The 16,866-nt window shown below is 51.0% G+C and overlaps 1 protein-coding gene across 2 annotated transcripts in view; it reads right to left on the bottom strand.

The window, feature by feature from the left end:
* Positions 1–14,935, bottom strand: part of TEC (tec protein tyrosine kinase) — a 95,826-nt gene extending 80,891 nt beyond the window's left edge. The window contains exon 1 of one of the 2 annotated variants that reach the window (XM_045019878.1): positions 14,783–14,935. The gene's annotated coding sequence lies outside the window, so the exon portion shown is untranslated. Of the gene's footprint in view, positions 1–14,505; positions 14,550–14,782 lie in introns of those variants that run through there. The other variant, XM_045019879.1, reaches the window with a different exon arrangement.
* Positions 14,936–16,866: the final 1,931 nt, after the last annotated feature.

The following is a 16,866-nucleotide window of genomic DNA, read 5'->3' as shown; positions in this document are numbered from 1 at the left end:
GCAACCAATCTCAATAGACCCAGGCCCTCTGGAGCAGGGGCTTGGGTAACAGCAATCAGTCTCAATAGACCCAGGCCCTCTGGAGCAGGGGCTTGGGTAACAGCAATCAGTCCCAATATCTGAAGGTTCACAGGTTCAGACCCTCTGGCAGGGGCTGAACACAAGGCACCCAGTCAGTTAGTGGAAGCCCAGGCCCTCAGTCAGGGCGGGGCAACAGCAGTTCAAGTCTATGAGCCCAAGCCCTAGCTCAGGGCGGGGCAGCAACACCCAGAGGGCTCAGACCCTTAGGCAGGGCTGAGCAGTAGTTCAGTTTATAAGCCCAGGCCCTAGCTCAGGGCGGGCAACAACACACAGAGGGCTCAGTCCCTTAGGCAGGGCTGAGCAGTAGTTCAGTTAAGCCTAAGTCTGAGCGCTGGGGAGAGGGGGAGACTGCCACCCGTGAGTGGGGTGGCAGGGGGGACACAGGCCCACCCACTCCACTGTGTCCCAGCCCGGGGCCCTATTAGCGGCTAGCACGGCCGCTGGTCAGTGGGGTCCTGACCGAAACACACCGACATGGGCACCTCGGTGCCTATAGCCTGACAGGGGTCGGCTATCCCCGGGCTACAGTCCATCTCCCCCTCCGTGGGTACCTGCTCCTCGGTCGCCGGGAGATCGGGCCAGTCCATCTGCATGGGCTCCTCGGGACCAGGGCTTGGGGGCAGGTCCGGCAACTCCTGCGGGAAGTCCGGCCCGGCTGCCTCCGACGGCTCCTCTGGGTAACAGCAGGGCGGAAACGGCGGCGGCGGCTCCTCCTCGTACCGGGCGGGAGGAAGTCCTGGCGGCTGCTCCGGGTTCCAATCCCGGGGAAGTTCCGCAGGTTCCTCTTCGTACCGGGCGCGGGGCAGTGGAGGCCAGTCCGGGTCGCCGCCTCGGGTCCTGGAGGGTTCCCAGTCCGGAGCTCCCGCCGGCACGTCTGCTCGCGGCGGTGGCTGGCCCCTGACTGAGCTCTGGCGTTCTCCTTTTCTACTTCCTGTCCCGCCCCTTGACTTCCGGGGGGCGGGGACAGGAAGTGGTGGCTCAGCCCAGCTTGGCTTCTGGGAGGGAGCGCCCTCTGCTGGGCAGGAGGGGAGCCACACCGACTCGCTACACACCCCCCCCCTTAAGTCTGGCGCCCGGCGGTCGGGGCCAGGCTCTTCCATTCCCCCGATACGGGACATGAAGTCCGCGTTAGTATGGTCCTTGCCAGCTCGATGCAAGATAGTAAAAGCATACGGCTGCAGGGCCAAGTACCACCGCATGATGCGGGCATTCTTGTCCTTCATCCGCGTCAGCCAGGTGAGGGGGGCATGGTCCGTAACCAGGATGAAGGGCGCCCCCAAAAGGTAGAACCGGAGGGCTTCGCAGGCCCATTTTATGGCCAGCGCCTCCTTCTCTACCACCGCATAGTTTCTCTCACGGGGGAACAGCTTGCGGCTCAGGTACAGTACGGGGTGGTCCTGCCCATCTATTTCCTGGGACAGGACGGCCCCCAGACCTACCTCGGAGGCGTCGGTCTGCAGGATGAATCCTCTATTGAAGTCCGGGCTGTATAGTACAGGTTCTCGGCAGAGGCATCCCTGGAGGCGCCGGAAAGCTGTCTCGCACTCCTGGGTCCATCTTACCTGCCGAGGGCTGTCCTTCGTAAGTAGGCCGGTGAGGGGTGCCGCTGTGGAGGCGAACTGGGGGATAAACCTTCTGTAATATCCAACCAGGCCTAGGAACTGCCGGACATGTCGTTTGGTGGTTGGGGTCGGGCAGTCCATTAGGGCTTGGACTTTTCCCACCAGGGGTTTTACTTGCCCCCTGCCAACGGTGTAACCTAGGTAGGTAGTCTCTTGCCATGCGATTCGGCACTTCTTGGGGTTAGCCGTCAACCCTGCCTGCCTTAGGGACCTCAGGACGGCCGCGACCCGGAGCAGATGGTCTTCCCACCGACGACTATAGATGACTACGTCATCCAGGTACGCGGCAGCATAGTCGTGGTGGGTTTGGAGTAGGCGGTCCATCAGCCTCTGGAAGGTCGCGGGGGCCCCATGAAGACCGAAGGGCATCCTGGTAAACTGATACAGCCCCGTTGGGGTGGCAAAAGCGGTCTTCTCCTTCGAGGTCTCTTCCAGGGGGATCTGCCAGTACCCCTTGCTGAGGTCCAAGGTGGTGATAAACCGGGCCTCTCCCAACCGGTCCAACAGCTCGTCCACTCGGGGCATCGGGTACGCGTCAAAGCGCGAGACGGCGTTTACCCGCCGGAAATCGATGCAGAACCGACGGGTGCCGTCCGGCTTGGGCACCAGGACCACGGGGCTACGCCATTCACTTCGGGAGGGCTCGATAACGCCTAGGGCCAGCATCGCTTGTACCTCTTCTTCAACGGCCTCCCGCATTCTGTAGGGCAGCGGCCGAGTTGTTTCCCGGATCACCTTTCCGGGCTCCGTCTGAATGGAGTGGCAGACCAGTGAGGTGTACCCCGGGACGGCGGTGAAAGTCTTCCGGAAGGCCCTCAGGAGACAATTCGCTTGCTTGCGCTGGTCTTCGGAGAGCGACTCCCCAAGCATGGGGGTCGGGGGGTCCTCTGCCTGGGGTACTTGGGGACCCAGTTCCGGCTCGGGCGGGTATGGGTTGATCAGGAGGCCCTCTCGGTCCCGCCAGGGTTTTAACAGATTTACGTGGTAACGCTGCGTTTCTTTACGTCTACCAGGTTGACGCAGTTCATAGTTAACCGCTCCCACCTTTCGGACGACCTCATACGGTCCCTGCCAGCGAGCCAACAATTTGGACTCGCTGGAGGGTAAAAGGAGTAGGACCTGGTCCCCTGGCTTAAACTCCCGAACTTGGGCCCCTCGGTTATAGGTCTGTTCCTGTCGCTCCTGGGCCTTCTTCAAATTTTCCCGTGCTAGGGTCCCCGCCTGAGATAGGTACCCCTGCAGCTGTAGGACATACTCCAGGAGGCCCTGGGCTGGGGAGGCCGCCTGTTCCCAGGTCTCCCGCACGAGGTCGAGGAGCCCACGCGGCCGGCGGCCGTATAGCAGCTCGAAGGGGGAGAACCTTGTCGAGGACTGAGGGACTTCCCGGACCGCCAGCAGCAAGGCAGGTAAAAACTGGTCCCAGCGGCGGAGCTCCCCTGGTGGGAACTTCCGCATCATCCCCTTGAGGGTTCGATTAAAACGCTCCACCAGCCCGTCAGTCTGGGGATGGTACACGGAGGTGCGGAGTTGTTTTATCCCCAGAAGAGTACATACTTGTTTCAATAGCCGGGACGTAAAATTGGTTCCCTGGTCCGTTAAAATCTCCCGCGGGAGTCCGACTCTTGCGAAGATTTTTACTAGTTCTCCGGCAATCGTCCGGGCGGTCGTGCTACGTAGGGGAACGGCCTCGGAAACCGGGTGGCATAATCGACGAGGACCAGAACATACTGGAATCCCGTTGTGCTCTTCGGGAGGGGCCCCACCAGGTCCAGGGCAACCCTCTCGAAGGGTATCTCCATTAACGGCATAGGGATCAGTGGTGCTCGAGGGACCCCTGCGGGTGCGGCGAGTTGGCACGCCGGGCACGAGGCACAATACTTCTGGACGTCCTGGTGGATCCCTGGCCAGAAGAATCGTCCCAAGATCCGGGCCAGTGTCTTTTCCTGCCCCAGATGCCCGGCGGCCGGTACATCATGTGCCAACTTTAGGACGGCCCGCCTATGACACTGCGGGACTACCAGCTGGGTTTGCGGCTCGCGGGTGCGGGGATCCCGGTCGATCCGATACAGACGGTCCTGCCGTAGCTCGAAGTGCGGCCATCGGGCGGCTTGTTGGGGGTCCTGGACTACCCCATCCACCGCCGCGAGCTGCTCATAATAGCGGCCGAGCGTGGGGTCCGCTCGTTGGTCCCTGCAGAAATCGGTGTAGAGGCGGGGGTCCCGGGGGGGTTCCGAGGGCTTTTCTGTGTCGGTTGTAACTTCGGGTTCCGCCTCAGTGGCGTCCCCAGTGGGCTCGGGTAGGGGCTCCCGGGTTCCGCTTCGAGGGTCGGCGTAGCGCGTAGCACCTCTTCGAAGGCAGGCCAGTCCCGCCCCAGGACAACGGGATATGCCAAATGAGGAGCGAGGCCGACGATCAAACGCCGGGTGACCCCTGCGACCGTCAGGGAGACGCGAGCACTGGGATAAGGCCGGATATCCCCATGAATACATTGCAGGCGTATTGGCTGCAACCCGGGGTCCGGCGAGGGTCCCAAGCTCTGGCGGATTAGTGTCTGGCCACAGCCAGAGTCGATCAGGGCCTCGACCTCCTGGCCCCCGACGACGGCAGCGACAGTGAGTTTGGGACTCAGGGCGGGCCGAGCTCGGTTGTGTCCTGCCCAGACCTGCCCATAACTGCAGTCCATCTCTGGACAGTCTCTCTGGAGGTGTCCTAGCTTCCCGCAACCAAAGCAGGGGCCGAGCTCCGGCCGTTTACTTCGGGTGGCCCCTCGGGTTGGACTTCGGGGTGGACTCCGTCGGACCCCCGGGGTTCCGGGATTGGGACCGGCAGGTCCGGATCGGGTGGCGGCGTCCCGCCAACGGGCTTGAGGTTCCGGCTGGGAATTAAGTCCGCGGCCGGGATTTCGCACCGCCTTCGCGGGGCTCCCCTTTTTCTCCAGGCGAGCAGTCTCAGGCCTGGGGTTGGGTCGCGGGAGCGTCGGCCCCATCGCCGTCTCAGCGGCGAGGAAATCCTCCATGAGTGTCACGGCTGCCGCGAGCGTCACCGGTCGATGGCGGAGCACCCACGCTCGTCCGCGTGAGGGCAGGATGCTAATAAACTGCTCTAAGACGACCTGCTCTGTCACCTGCTCTGCAGTCCGGAGATCAGGGAGGAGCCAGCGTCGGCCGGCCTCCTTTAGCATCTGGGCCACCGCCCGCGGCCGGGCGCCCTGCGGGTATGTCTGGCTCCGAACTCTCTGCCTGAACGTCTCAGGGCTGACGTCCAGCGCGTCTAGTATAGCGGCTTTGACCCGGTCATAATCGCGTGCGTCCTCAGTCGCGAGGTCTCGATAAGCCGTCTGGGCCGCCCCGGTCAAGTACGGGGCTAACAGCGTAGCCCAATGTTCTCGGGCCCATCCAGCGACTAGGGCTACGCGCTCGAAAGTAACCAGGAAAGCCTCAGGGTCATCATTCGGGCCCATCTTGGTCAAGCGGAGGGGAGCCGCCATCCGGGGGGCTCCGGCCCCCTCACCCTCCGGTCCTTCTGCGGGGCGAGGGCGGGTAACCAGGAGCTGCTGAAGCTGGGTCCCCAGCTGCTGTAACAGTTGCTGCTGCTGCTCCAGCTGGGCTGCGTGTAGCTCCTGGGTGAGCCGGAGGTGGGCAGCATCCCGTTGCTGCTGCTGCTCGTGCTGAACAGCCTGCTGCTGTTGTTGCTGTTGCATTTGAGCAGCCTGCTGCCGCTCTTGGCTCTCCACGAGGCGTTGGATTAAGTGCTCCATATCCATGGTGGTCCGGGGGGGGGTAGATAAACCCCGCCCCTCTCGTTACCCTTTCTCACAGGGTAGAGGTTCGGCAGGTCCTCAGAGAAGGCACCAGTGTAAGCTGTTGGTCGGGGCTCAACTCTCCGGCTGGCGGGAGGGGAGCCACACCGACTCGCTTCTTTGCTTCTGCTGGTCCTTTAGGAGTCACAGGGAACAACGTTAGACCGCCAGGCCCTCTGGTGCAGGGGCTGGCCAACAGCAGTTCAAATAGGCCCAGGCCCTCAGGAGCAGGGGCTGGGCAACAGTAGCACAGATAAGCCCTGGCCCCCTGGAGCAGGGCAGGGCAACAGCAGTTCGAATAAGCCCTGGCCCTCTGGAGCAGGGCAGGGCAACAGCAGTTCGAATAAGCCCTGGCCCTCTGGAGCAGGGCAGGGCAACAACAGTTCAGCTAAGCCCTGGCCCTCTGGAGCAGGGCAGGGCAACAACAGTTCAGCTAAGCCCTGGCCCTCTGGAGCAGGGCAGGGCAACAACAGTTCAGCTAAGCCCTAGCCCTCTGGGGCAGAGGCTTGGGTAACAGCAATCAGTCCTAATAAACCCAGGCCCTCTGGAACAGGGGCTTGGGTAACAGCAACCAATCTCAATAGACCCAGGCCCTCTGGAGCAGGGGCTTGGGTAACAGCAATCAGTCTCAATAGACCCAGGCCCTCTGGAGCAGGGGCTTGGGTAACAGCAATCAGTCCCAATATCTGAAGGTTCACAGGTTCAGACCCTCTGGCAGGGCTGAACACAAGGCACCCAGTCAGTTAGTGGAAGCCCAGGCCCTCAGTCAGGGCGGGGCAACAGCAGTTCAAGTCTATGAGCCCAAGCCCTAGCTCAGGGCGGGGCAGCAACACCCAGAGGGCTCAGACCCTTAGGCAGGGCTGAGCAGTAGTTCAGTTTATAAGCCCAGGCCCTAGCTCAGGGCGGGCAACAACACACAGAGGGCTCAGTCCCTTAGGCAGGGCTGAGCAGTAGTTCAGTTAAGCCTAAGTCTGAGCGCTGGGGAGAGGGGGAGACTGCCACCCGTGAGTGGGGTGGCAGGGGGGACACAGGCCCACCCACTCCACTGTGTCCCAGCCCGGGGCCCTATTAGCGGCTAGCACGGCCGCTGGTCAGTGGGGTCCTGACCGAAACACACCGACATGGGCACCTCGGTGCCTATAGCCTGACAGGGGTCGGCTATCCCCGGGCTACAGTCCATCTCCCCCTCCGTGGGTACCTGCTCCTCGGTCGCCGGGAGATCGGGCCAGTCCATCTGCATGGGCTCCTCGGGACCAGGGCTTGGGGGCAGGTCCGGCAACTCCTGCGGGAAGTCCGGCCCGGCTGCCTCCGACGGCTCCTCTGGGTAACAGCAGGGCGGAAACGGCGGCGGCGGCTCCTCCTCGTACCGGGCGGGAGGAAGTCCTGGCGGCTGCTCCGGGTTCCAATCCCGGGGAAGTTCCGCAGGTTCCTCTTCGTACCGGGCGCGGGGCAGTGGAGGCCAGTCCGGGTCGCCGCCTCGGGTCCTGGAGGGTTCCCAGTCCGGAGCTCCCGCCGGCACGTCTGCTCGCGGCGGTGGCTGGCCCCTGACTGAGCTCTGGCGTTCTCCTTTTCTACTTCCTGTCCCGCCCCTTGACTTCCGGGGGGCGGGGACAGGAAGTGGTGGCTCAGCCCAGCTTGGCTTCTGGGAGGGAGCGCCCTCTGCTGGGCAGGAGGGGAGCCACACCGACTCGCTACAGGCTCCCATACAGAATTTTTTTTTTTAATATATCCTCCTTCCATCCTGCACAACTGCTCTTCTCCAACCTTTGCTTTACCAGAGTCAGACAAATGAATTGCTTGAAAGTCCCATCAGTCTGGGATTGCTACTGGTTCAGTGCCGTTAATAGGCTAAATATTAGATTTATAATATGTAATTTATGTAAACTTCCCTGCTTCAATTTAGAGAATTGATTTTTGTAGAGCATTTGGCTGGGTACAGTTTCATAACATGTACATGCTATCACAATTCTGATCCCAAATCTGCAACCCTTATTCACACTGAGTAGTAGTTACTCATATGAGTAGCCACTGTGGGATTAGTCCTCTGAGTAACTACCACTCATGAGCAAGGACTGCAGAACTGGGCCTTATGTTAGTTAAGAGATGAAAAGCAATAAGCCTTCTACCTCTGTGCTCACTTTGTGCTAGTATATTGGATGAAACCTTTAAACAAAGAATATAAATATAGCAAACTGGCTGTTACGGAAGTCTGTCATATGATTTCAAAAGTGGAAACAGGGGAAAAATGCATAAAAGGGAGATTTTAAGTGTATTAATGCTACCAGAAAGGAGAAGTCAAAACACATTGGTTTGCTTTTGATGAAAGCAGAGACTCTCAAACTCCCACTCCTCTCTGGCACGTGCTAGTTTTATTTTAAACAGCAAAAATGTGACTCAGTCAAATTTTAAGACAAACTTCAAAACTGTACCAAAAGATGTGCAAAACCTCAATCTGTGAAAATGAGCCTGTGTAAAAATTGGATAACTAGATATAATTGCCCACAGTACACATGAAATGCATTATTTGCAAGAGTAAATAATTGCACAAGCAAAATTTAAAGCTAGGAGATTAAATAGTAGCATAGAGGCAAAGGGGCATCTGAGTGAAAACTTTGCCTCTAGCAGATTCTCTCAGATGAGCGGGATTTCAGGGTGAAAGCCCCACTCTGTTCTTTGTGAGGGCAAAACACGAACTAAGTTTGTGAAGGCACTAAGTTTTTCACAGCTACATGTTTGTTTTTAAGCTTGTGGTAAACTATATACAGACTTGAGGAGACAAAGACATGCCTTTGAACTCCATTTAAGTACACTGAACACAGCAGGCCTGGTTCTGTTCTCATTTAATTCAGTGTAAATCAGGAGTAACTCCATTCAAGAAGCAGCACGGGCGAGGGATGTGCTGGCCGCGGATTCCCGCCACCCCCATTGGCCTGGGATGGCAAACCGCGGCCAGTGGGAGCTGCAATCGGCCAAACCTGCCGATGCGGCAGGTAAACAAACTGGCCCGGCCCGCCAGGGTGCTTACCTGTTATAGACTAACAGAAGTATTGGAGCATAAGCTTTTGTGGGTGAATCTGAACTTTGCAGCTTAGACCTACTTCTAATTAATACAAAGTATAGTACAAACTCAAAACTCAACACCCTTTTATTTGTCTATTAAGAACGTTCACACACAAAAGTTATGGGAAAATCACTCATCTGGGACCCAGAAAACCCTGGACAGTTGGGCAGAGACTACCCAAGTAGAACCAAGACCAAAAACAGGTTTTCCATTTCAGGCCTGCAACCTTAAGGAATTGGGACAGGAAGAGTTAAATTGCTGTGAGAATAGATGGGGCTGAGGCTCATTCACTTATTGGGCCCCGCTGACAGATATAAAAGGAAAGACATACATTTGAACTAGTAAGATTTTGTTGCATTTGTGGGTAAATTTTATTTGTTCATTCACAATCGGGGGAGACTCTATTGATTTTGTTCTAGGAGCTGTTTTCATTGGCAAAAGAGGAGAGAGAGTGCTAGCACTAGCGTGCACGTGTATGTGCAGGAGCTCTCCCTGTAATGGCATGTTTCTCTAGGTCAATAAAGTAAGATTATAGGGAGCAGAGTCCATTAATTCTACTGAGGGTACAGCAACCAGAATTGATCAGCTCTGCAGTTCTGACCATACAGTTTAATCAAAGACAGAATTGCTACCTCAGGGTTTCTTCAAGTTTCTCTTGATCAGGAGAGCAGCACCACACAGGCTTAAAGTAGGTAACACTGAAATTTCGGAGGAGAACCTAGTGATCTTTGTAGCAAGTTCCTTTTTCTTGTATGCTGCTCTGGTGATCAAGAGCTAGAAAAGTGTCTATACTGAAAAACTAGAGTCTACAGCTTTGTTGCTTTTGGGAATTCTAAAGCCTGTTTGCACAGTAGCAATTGGCCTACTGTTCAGTATTAATTCTTGTTACACTCTTGTGAGGTAGGTAAGTTATTTCCTATAACCTCTCCACAGCTGGCTTTTTCACTAATTTTATATTGACAAAGAACATAAAGGGACAATTTAAATCTTTCTGATTTGTTTGTTCTTCAGAGTAATACCAAAAGCAACACTAGGGGCAAGATGTACATCTTCAGAAAAAACACTATCTCAAATTGATATGGGGATGGAACTCTCTGTAACACTTTTTAAAAATTCTTTCTACCAAAGAGAGACTGTTTGAATCATCTGTTTATTCAAGCCTGGTGTAACTTTAGCCCCTGATCTTAAGCCCTACTTCCTCCTCTTCATTAAACTATTTCTGTAGGCCAGCATTTAAATAGCATAATCACTATCTTTCTACTCTTATACAGAAATTGGACCACATCCCAAAATATTAAAAAAGTAAATTCATACCACATGCAATATCAAACTAGGAAAAGAATGCCATTGATACACTGATAAAATGTGTCTTTTCTGCATGACAGGCTTTCTCTTCTGTATCATCTGTTCACCCTTCTAAATTGTTCACCTAGTTTGAGAGCCAAATTTTGTGTCTATAACAGCAGCTACCTGGATACAGTCCTGTTTTCCCAGTGCAAAGCTGTGACTAAAAGGGCTAATGAAATACTTGGATATATAAACAAGGGAATCTCAAGTAGGAATCAAGAGGTTCTTTTACCTCTTTATTTGGCACTGGTGTAAAACCAGTTCTGCTGTCAACAATCCAAGAAGGATGTTGATAAATTGGAGCAGTTCAGAGAAGAGCCACAAGAATGATTAAAGGATTGGAAAATATACCTGATAATGACAGACTCCAGGGTCCAGATCCACAAAAGGCCTTAAGCTGAGCATTGCACTGTCTGACTTGAAGGTGCCCAGAAAATTACTGAAATAATGGGATCCACAAAGCCTGAGTTGGGCACCTAGGCTCCCTACACAATGAAGAGGACAGGAGAAATAGGTGCCTGAGAAGGCAATCTGCCTAAGGTGGCAATCTGCCCGGGGAGAGATCTTATAAGAGGGGTGTGTCCAAAACCATACCTGTCTCTCAAAGATGGTCAGGGCTGCGGGGAGGTGCCCATCTCTGCTAGTGATCCAAAACCAGAAACACTTCTCAGAGTCAGACAGGTGCCTAAGCTGTTTCTAGTGAGAATGAGTTAGGTACTGACCTCATTCTACACCAAAGGCCAGAGGAGGAGTAGGTTGTGGTGCCTACTTTATAACATTTAACCCAGTGGTTAGAGCACTCAATATGAGATTAGGCCAGAGAGTGATTCTACAGCCTGGTGGCTAGGGGACCCACCTAGTAGGTGGGAGGCCAGGGTCCAAACCCCCTTCCCTAATTATCACTTAATTATTTATCCAAAGTGGAACAGCTTCAACAGGAGAGAGACCCACATGAAAATATCCCATAGTTCAGTAGCTAGAGCATTCTTCTGGAAGTGGGAGATCCCTGTTAAAATCCATCAGACACAGGACTGTTTTGAACCTGAGTCTCTCACATCCCAGGTGAGTGTGCTAAACCATGGGCTAAAAGTAATAAGGTGGGTGGTGCTGTGTTGCCTCCTCCAGACAGATTTTAAATGGGGACCCAATGTGGTAGGCATACTCAGAGGCTACTTACCAGATCAAGCTCTATGGGTCAGATAGATGTTCCTCTGCTTATCTAGTTTGAGGATCACATGGGGCCTTAGATGGGAGGTAGGCATCTGGATGCCTGGGGTGAGGCAGTAGTGCACATGTCCAGAGGCAGAAACTTAGGTGCCTAGGGAACGTTCACAGCAAAAACTCAGGCAGCAAATAAATTTTAGGTGCCTACAGAGGTAGGCACTAGCCAAGAGTTTTGTGGATTGCACAATGGTGCTTAAAACTGGGACTTAGGCACCTAAGTACCTTTGTGGATCTAGGCCTAGGAGTTCAATCTAATTAACCTAATAAAGAGAATATTATGGGGTAACTTGGTCATAGTTTATAAGTACCTGCATGGGGGGACAAAAATTCTGTAATAAAGTGTTCCTCAGTCTAGCAGACAAAGGACTGATTAGATCCAACAGCTGGAAGTTGAAACTAAATTAATTCAGACAAAATAAGGTGCACATTTTTAATGAGGATAGTTAATAATTGGAATAAATTACCAAAGGGTTGTGGTCGATTTTTCCATCACTGGGGATTTTTTTTAATCTAGATTGGATTTTTTTCCAGAAGATAATAATCTAGTTCAAAAGGAATTAATTCAAGACAGTCCTATTGCCCGTGATTATGTAGGAAGTCAGGTCAGATCACAATGGCTTCTAGCCTTATAATCAATAACTTCTTTGAAATAGCTGGATCGCCCATGCAGAATTATAATCTACAGTTATTCAGAGTCTAAACAATCTATCCAATTTTTAGTTGTTTCAACCATTTACTAATGAAATATCATCCAGATGCATGGCTGAAAAACAAGATAATGCCAGGAACTTCCTCTTCACACACAACTTACACATTTATACTAAGAAGCAAGAAATGCAAAAGGGCTTTAAAAATGACATTGAGAGAAATTTAAGGATTAATTCAGATGAAGATAAATATCTCTCCCCCTTAACCAGAAATTTTTATTAGATAAAACTGATATTGCCTCAATTGAGTGTTCAAGAGCTAGATAGTTTATTGACCTTGGCCCTAAAAGGATACCTGATGGGGTCATCTATGCCAACCAGAGTGCCCTTCCCCCCCACTCCCCAAGATTCATCTTTTCTCTCCCAGTACCTAGATTGTTGGGTGTTACAATATGATTAGCATGGCAACCTCAGTAGAATGTAGACAGGGTCTACATCCTAAGAATTCCTCTCTAGGCCTCATTTCAATAGACCTCTCACTTTTTAGGCATTCTGCCATCATGCTTTAGCAGGCTCTTCACTGTATTGGCTTCTACAGCGAGGAACTAATCTTCCTTGGTACCCATCTCAGTCCATCCCACCCTACTTTCAAGAAACCCCCGAAATTGCTTTTCTTTTCCAAATGCATGTTTTATTCTGACTGTCAGCCCTTGTGTGTAGAACCTCCTCTTTTCCTCTACTCCCCTCCTCTACCAACCCTTATTGTTTTTCATTGTTTTGTTTTGGGTAAAGTTTTATATGGCATGGTATTTTTTCTGCTTTTATTATCCTTACTGTAAATTGTCTGAAAGGCTTAGCCTAAGGCAGAGAGTGACTTACCAGCATGAAAGGGCAATAATCAAATACCAATCACCACTATTTGGTTCCTGATTTATCAAAAAAGAAAAATGACATACACATTCCAGCTGACTCAGCTTTCCCACTCTACCAAATATAATTTTTCACTTTTCTATTTTTCTAAAATGTGCATAAAAACTGATGGGGGGGGGGGAAGAGGCTATGAGAATGATGCCCTGAGGTGGAAAAGTGTTATGATTTATTGAACAATAGGTTTTATAAAGTTTTGAGGCCAAATTCAGCATTGGTAAAGCAGGTACAATACTATTGACTTCCAGAGGGTTGTCCAATTACACAACCAATGAATTTGGCCTCAATGTATACAGGGCCCATTGGTATGAAGAGAATAGGGGCCAAATTTTGGTCCCTTTGTTGTCAGTGGCAGCTCTGTCAATTACTTCAGTGGGATAAGGATCTGGTCTCTTGCATTCATGAAATACTACATGTAGCAGCATGCCATGGTTGTTGACAGCTTATACAATGTGAATCTATTGGACCACTTTGTCCATAGGTTTTAAGAGTTAAGTATATCCTGGGTTTCAGTTCTAGTATATAAACACCCCATGTTTTGGGAATACTTGGATCTACAGTTATTGCTTGTGCCCTTCTACATAGTAATGAAAATATTTATGCCACAGATGCAAACCATCCAGCAGCTCTTAGTAAAGGCATGTGCATTCCTCAAAACATACAGACAGGAAAATCGAGCCTTTTTCATCACAACAGCATTAACATGCCATGTCAGAATATTGTGTTGACCATTTCAATATTTCTTCCATGTTATCTCATTCCTGCAGCAAAGCTAATTTTTGTTTTGCATGCTAATGTTGAAACCTTTATACAAATGCATGCTGTAGCATTTTTAAACTAGGCTTAAATTTCAGCAGTGAGAAAAGGGGGACCAGAAAAAATAAAGGCAAATGAAAACAGCAAAACAAGTAAGACCTCACTAGCTAATAGAGGTTAGACAGTATGAAATACTGTTGCATTGTCTTCTAAAGTTGCATTGTCTTCTAAAAAGAAAATGTCTTATGTATTTGAGATAAACACCTGTATAAAAATAAAGCATTTTACAGCTTATTGTGTTTACATGGTTTCATTTTATAAACAATGTACACTGACCAATCTTAAAACAGAATAAAACTACACACTTTAGTAATTTTTAATCACTTTTACTATAGATTTCAAAAAATAGGAAAAAATTCATGTTTTCAAAAGATTCTACAGAGATAACGTTGGTTATTTCTTAGTTACTTGATAATAAAATCACAAGATAAAATATCATATCTCATCCCCTGAATACAATGTTGTAGAGCAAGACTGTTCATCAGTTCTATCTTATTTCATTTTTTAGTCATTGTAAGCAACCATCTGCTTTCTTAAATTAAATTCACAATATCCAAAATACACCCAACAAATACAATGCAATATAACACAATACATACGTCTAGTGATGGCTGAGGATGTTGTAGTCAGACATTTAAAATTGCATAAATAAAACCTTTCTTCTATGCTATCTCAATTTGTGAAACTAGTGTTACCCTTATCAGAAACAGAAAACTCTCTTGATATTGCTTGCTTATGAAATGATCATGAAAGTCTATCAGCCAGGCAGATAATTTACCTGTCTGCCCTTTTTCCACTGACTGGTGATATATATAACTTATTTATTTTACTCCCTTGTCCTCCCCCCCCCCCCGCTCCATATTGTGGAGGGCGGGGAGGACGGGGACGAAGCACACTAGCAGCTAAAATGAACTATTTCCGATGAATCTATCATTTCAGTATCTAGATGCATATTACATGGTATGAATTAGGACCAGTTACCCCTTCCTTAGCCCTCCTGGGTATGGCTCAGCCATCAATCAGCCTTGGTATCACAGGTGCCCCAGGCCGGAAAGAGAGAAACCTCTAGGTAAGAAAAGCACAGGCTGGGAGTTGCCTCGGCTTAATTATTTCTTCCTTGTTAGAGCAACTCCCCCACGCCAGCCAGGGGATGCAAACTGTCCTCTTCCCCCCGCCCAAGCCCCTCACCTCGCTGCTACCCTCCTGTATCAGCAGGTGGGAAAGGAGGAGCCGCCCACCCCAGCAGCGCTGCCCTTACCTGCGGTCGCGGCTTAAGGCGAGTGGTGTTGCTGCTGAAAGAAGCTGAGCCCTGGAACTGCCGTTGCGGAGCGAGATTGCATTGAAGCCGAAGCCGAAGCCTAACCCTCCCGGGGGAAGGTCACTAATGAGACAGCCGCCCCTTTCTCTTCCTCCTCCCACTGCCCCGCCGGAGAGCAGAACCCAGGCGCCTGGTGGGGCTTATGTACTTTCATTTTACAAGGCGGCTACGCTGAGAAAAAGGAAGCTGCAAGTTTTTCTATATCCTGCTCTGCCCTTTGGATTTAGGGCACACGAAACACCCGCTTCTTGAGGTTTGTGCAGAGAAATCTTACTGCACAGTGACAGGAGGGATAACAGGGTTTAATGATTCGGGAGGCGCCTAGTGTCCCTGCATCTTCCCAAATCATTTATCATTTCCCTCCTCTCTCGCAATCTGTCCCCTATAAAACCAGTCCCCCCAATTACCGTGGAGTTTAGACGTGTTCTTGCTTATAGATCTCCAGTGCTGGCACGTGGAGGATGTCAAAACTGAGTTTGAAATGACACATTGGCCCAAATCAGGAAGTTTGGAAATAGATGCAAACCCAGATCTGAACTTCCCCAACTTCTGAGGGTGTTGGAGTTCGGTTTTGGGTTTCAAGCCATTATAAACGGGGTAAGTCACAAAATTCAGAGCTGGATCCATACTCTCCCCCAAAGTGACTGATTTTTGGATCTGGTTGACAATTTGGGATCACCTCTGTTTAAAATGTGAGCTGTTTTACCCTGTGAGGGGGCACACCCTTACTCTACTAGGGAGAAGGCTAACAAGTTCCTCAGAACAGACAGCACTAACCAGACACGTGTAGGCTTGTGCTGCCTGGAGGGGGAAGCTTAAAGGGGAAAAAACCCTCCCCTAGGAAGGTGTGGTGACTACTAGTGAGAAGATAGCTGATTACAAGGATTGAGCAGTAAGGAGAGTCTCTCACTTTACATAAGATCAGCCATACTGGGTTGGACAAAAAGTCAGTTTAGCCCAGTATCCTGTCTTCTGATGGTGGCCAATGCCAGGTACCTCAGAGGGAATGAACAGAACAGGTGATCACCAAGTGATCCATCCCCTGTTGCCCATTCCCAGCTTCTGGCAAACAGGCTAGGGGCATCTTGCTGTCCCTGAGACTGCATGGATCAGGTACAAAGTTAGGGTAAATAAAAGGAGAGGCAGACTTTAGCCTTGATTTAAACCTAGTGATAAGTCAAACTCCAAAGGGGTGATGAAAAGACTGGCCACTTTTGTCTTTTTCTTTTATTCTGATTCCCTCTCTAGGGAAGGAGTGGGGAAAGGACCTTTTCATTTTTATTTTGTTTGGAGAATCCCTTGTATGCCACAAGTAAGGACTATGTAAGTAGCTCAGATTGTGGTCTCTTAGGGACTCGGAGCCACTCATCATATGCCTCCAATTGTGTGTTTTCAGGATCATGTTATAGATTTGGGTGGCAGGCAAGGGAAGGAGAAGTGGGATGTTGTACCAGACAGGACCTGTATGCAAGTGATAAGTCTGTCATTGGTCTGCTCTAAAAGTCTATTTATACACTCTAAAGCCACTTCTGCAGCTGCTGTTGAATTTCACCTCCTCAGTTACTGCTTGTAAATGATGTTTCCATGGTGACTCACCACTCCCAGGTCACTCAGACCAACCACAGGAAGAAGGAGCACCTAAAAGCCTGTTCAAGGAAAAAGTACTTTTTTTTTTAGATCAGAGGTGGGCAAACTGCAGCCTGCGGCCCATCCTTCCTTAAGGGGGAGGGATAGCTCAGTGGTTTGAGCATTGGCCTGCTTAAACCCAGGGTTGTGAGTTCAATCCTTGAGGAGGCCACTTAAGGATCTGGGGCAAAAATTGGTCCTGCTAGTGAAGGCAGGGGGCTGGACTCGATGACCTTTTGAGGTCCCTTCCAGTTCTAGGAGATTGGTATATCTCCAATTATTACCCATTACCTATTACCTTCCTGGCCCTTGAGCTCCTGGCTGGAGAGGCTAGCCCCCGGTCCCTCCCCCGCAGCCTCAGCTCACTATGCCACCTGACGGGCAGCACAGCTGGAAGA

Source organism: Mauremys mutica, chromosome 5 (genome assembly GCF_020497125.1).
Source record: "Mauremys mutica isolate MM-2020 ecotype Southern chromosome 5, ASM2049712v1, whole genome shotgun sequence".
NCBI classification, from domain to species: Eukaryota; Metazoa; Chordata; order Testudines; family Geoemydidae; genus Mauremys; species Mauremys mutica.
This window is presented reverse-complemented; position numbering and strand designations above follow the sequence as displayed.